Source organism: Pipistrellus kuhlii, unplaced genomic scaffold, assembly GCF_014108245.1.
Source record: "Pipistrellus kuhlii isolate mPipKuh1 unplaced genomic scaffold, mPipKuh1.p scaffold_m20_p_37, whole genome shotgun sequence".
NCBI lineage: Eukaryota > Metazoa > Chordata > Mammalia > Chiroptera > Vespertilionidae > Pipistrellus > Pipistrellus kuhlii.
Window position 1 is genome coordinate 1,265,029 of NW_023425537.1, and position 3,865 is coordinate 1,268,893.

Below are 3,865 nucleotides of genomic sequence, written 5' to 3' on the forward strand. Positions count from 1 at the left end.
CTTCTTTGTGGAGCCTTCAAAAAAATAAATAAATAAAAATAAAAACAAAAAACCGGTGCACACTGGAGTTCAGATGCAGACAGGTCTGGTGTATTCATCTCCATGACACATGTGTAAATCTGACCGGACACACAATTATTTTCCATGGGTGGGGTGTGTGTGTGAGGGTGTGTGTGTGTGTGTGTGTGTCCATTCTTGAAGAAGATGATTTATTTCCTTTTACAACCCAGTTGTCTTTTGAAAACGGGATTGTAGGAAACAGAGAGAAAGCATGATATGGTTTGTTTCACAAGTAGATTTAGTGTTTTTTTTTTTTTTTTTCTTCTCTAATGATCTGATTTGAGCAAATGCCTGGTGCATAATTGATGCTCAGCAAGCATTGGCTGAAAGGAATGGCACCTGCCCGGCTTGGTCTGCTCGAGTGGAGGAAGTCGGACGATACCCCTGAAGTGGCTCAGGGGGCTGGGGGAGTGTCGTGGTTGGTTCAGGAGACGGAAGAATTTTGAAACGAATGCGATGACGAAGCAGATGGTCCGGGCGTTCAGTTAAAACAAAAAGCCCATTTTTGTCTCTTTATATATATCTTTCGAGTGATCATTCAAACTCTGGAGTTCCTTAGCCTCAGAACGTGACCCCTATGTTGCTGAAAATAGTCATGTGACCTTCTGGACAACACTTCTCAATGAGCCCCTTTCTCATGTTAGAAACGAGAAACCGCCTTGTCTGAGTGTCCGCAGACGTGTGAGGTGCACTAGCTCGGGCTCGGGTGGGATGCTGACCCCGAGACAGGCGCTGTTGGAAGAAGCCAACCCAACCGAACAGCCGGCGGACAGCACTGTGCATCCTGACAGAGAAGCCGGGGGTGGCACTGCTGGGGACCCATGACCGCCGCCTGGTGAGGGGGAAGATACCCCGGGAACACCCCCTGAGGGCTGACCTGCCTCAGTAGCCCAGTTGACAGCTGGACTGAAAACTCGCTGGACACCAGGGGATTTGGTAGTTTGGGGGTGGACGGAAGAGCCCCCGAGACCTCAGACACGGGCCACCTCCTTGAGAAGCAGCAGGTGTCAGGGGGTCACGACCATATGATAATTCTTTGTAACGTGAAGTGATTCCTTTGGGTGAGGATGGATGTGACAGCAGATACAATAGGCCTTCAGCCTTCGTTTGTTTCAACAACACTGAAGTGTCACCTTCGCCTTTCACCCCTCAGTTCCTGCCTCCCCGGACCCCTCTTCCAGGCCCCACACACGGATTTTCATTTTCAACACTTAGCGCCCGACGTGGGGCTCTGAGATCACTGGCTCAGAAAACGGGAAAGGTCAGTCTGACTAACGCCTCGCCCGGCGTCCTCGGATTAGCATCCAAGAGCAACAGATCCGAGATGGGCCGCAGGCTCCCGGGAGACGGAGGATTCCCACGTGTGAGAAAGCCCCGGGGGCAAGGCTCCCTGACATCACCCACGTCCAGGATCCAGGGCTTCACCTGACGGGGGTGAGAGCTGGAATCCTACCGGAAGAACACCAGCGCCAGGCCTGTGGGTTCAGAGGGAAAGGGGAGAGGGGAGGGAGAGAAGCTGTTTTCTGCTAATCAAAGGAGAAACCAAACCAAACGGAGGGAGTCCAAGAAAAATACAACTCTATTGTTCCGGGGCAGAAGATGCTGGCTGGGAGGCCTCCTTGAGCAATGCCGGTCACACCCTTTCTCTGTGGGACTGCAGGAATGTTGGCTGTTCCCTGGGGGCCAGGTGGGAGGCGGGCAGACAGGTCTTTGGGGATGAGGAGTGCTTGGAGCTGGAACTCTCTGAACATCCCCATGGCCTTGCAGCTGGGAGGCGGACACGGAGCAGCAGGAATGTGGGTTGAATGAGAGCCAGGAAGCAGCAGTCACGGTAAGGGATTGGGGAGGGTGGGGGGTGGGGTGGTGGAGGAGGAGGGACAAAGGTGCAAGAAAACTCGGAAACGGGGAGGGAAATGACCCTGTTCCTTTTGTCCTCTCCCAACTGGGGCTTCTGTGTCCTCGAGGGCCCCCTTGGCTCCCGTTCACTAAGCCGGAGGGCGGGGACCAGGGAGAAGTGGCCTGTCTGGGGCTGGGGTGCTACGGGAAGCAGGAAGTGCCAGTCATTTCACAAGAAGGCTCCACAGTGGGGAGGGAGCCAGCAAAAGCTGGCAGACTCCCAAGGTAGGTGGGGTGGGGGAGTCTGGCCTGGCGCTCAGAACCCGAGGCTTCCCAGAATCCTGTGGGTTTGCCATAGGCCAGGGCTACCCGCCCCGACACAGCCCTTTCTCTTCCCCACCTGTGACTGTCTCTACGGTGACATGTCAGCGGCTGGCCGCGAACGTCCATGGTCCAAGGAAGGATGAATGTGACTGACGTCTTGGCATGTTAGCTTTTCCCAAGAGCGAGCTCTTCACTGTAACTCTCATGAGTGCATGTGGGCCAAGAGAGACCCCGCCATCTATTTTCCCTGTCTTGGCTCCTTGCTCCGTCTCATTCAATTTCAGCAAGAACCCCGTTTGTGCCGGTTCCGCTATGGGACCGCCTGGAGCTCCACGTTTGCGATAGGGATGCTGTTGGGTCGGCCATGGTTCATTTTCTTCTGAACATGCCCATCCTTCTACGTGGATCTGTGTCTCTTCCCAAAACTCCAGCTCCAACTCCCCACATGCAAACTTCTCTTCCTCCACTACAAACAGCAAAGACTCCTTTGGAAAACCTTGAATGCCGAGTGGCTCGCAGTCACCCACAACGCCCCGTCTTGGTGTCGCAGAAGCGGGCTCCCTCTGAGAGACAATGTCACGAGGGCGCTTTCCCCGTTTTCCAAAGTGCTCGCCCTGCGGTGGGAGCTGTTTGTCCCAGGGTCTCTGGACTGAGGCCGAGGAACGTTATTGCGGATCTACCCCACAGCGACGGGCTGGAGTCAGAGCCTCTGGGCTCTCGCTCTCCCTCTCTGTCCGGAGCAGCTTGCTCTGTGACCTCAGAAAAGCTACGCCATTTCTCTGGGCTTCGGGGCCATGTCCTACTCAAAGGCGCTTCGTCATCAAAATTCAGCCCGTACTCAGTCTTTCTTTTCTCTTTCCCAAGATCGGGGCGCTTCCCTTAGAGATCCCCCAACAAGCTCTCCTTACGGAGGAGTCTGCTAGGAAGGAGTCCACAGGAGCTTAGAGTGAGGAAGGGCTGGAAGTGGCCAAGAGCTTTTTGGGCTGAAAGGTGACAGCCCTTTTGTCTTTAAGGAATCCCATGCCTTATCCTGCCCCGTGGTTGGCAAACTCATCAGTCAACAGAGCCAAATATCAACAGCACAACGATTGAAATTTCTTTGAGAGCCACATTTTTAAAACTTAAACTATCTAGGTAGATACATACATGGTTATTAACTTAATCAGGGTACTCCTAAGCTGGCCTTTGCTAAGAACTTAAGGGGCCCAAGAGCCGCATGTGGCCCACAAGCCGTAGTTTGCCGACCGCAGTCCTAGCCGCAGAGAAGCACTCCTCATCTGAGGGGCTCCCACCCTGGCACTTTCGGGGTGTGGGGTTCGCATGGCAGCCGCTACGGAAAATCTCTCGGAGCTGCAGGCGCGGGGATGAGCCAGCCTGGAATGCTCCCACGGTCGCAACTGTGTTTACGGGAGAGCATATGGATGGAGTTTAGCTCTGAGACATTCCCATCGCTTTTTACAGGAAGACTTTCCAGCCAATAAAAGGCATACCTTAACCACTGCCGGCGTCCGAGTTCTGTCTGTCTGTCTGTCTGCTATGGTGCAGGGTTCCCAGAGGAATCTCCGACCTCTCCCAGCTCTGTGTCACAGCTGTCCTGTCCAGGATTCAGAATGTAAAACTTAAGCACTCAAAGCAGCACTTTGCC

The 3,865-nt window shown here is 54.0% G+C and overlaps 1 long non-coding RNA gene across 1 annotated transcript; it reads left to right on the top strand.

The window, feature by feature from the left end:
• The first annotated feature begins 1,110 nt into the window (after window positions 1-1,110).
• LOC118702063 lies at window positions 1,111-3,246 on the top strand. Its single transcript, XR_004982628.2, has 3 exons — window positions 1,111-1,121; window positions 1,242-1,891; window positions 2,652-3,246. It is a non-coding gene; the product is annotated as an uncharacterized LOC118702063 (long non-coding RNA).
• Window positions 3,247-3,865: the final 619 nt, after the last annotated feature.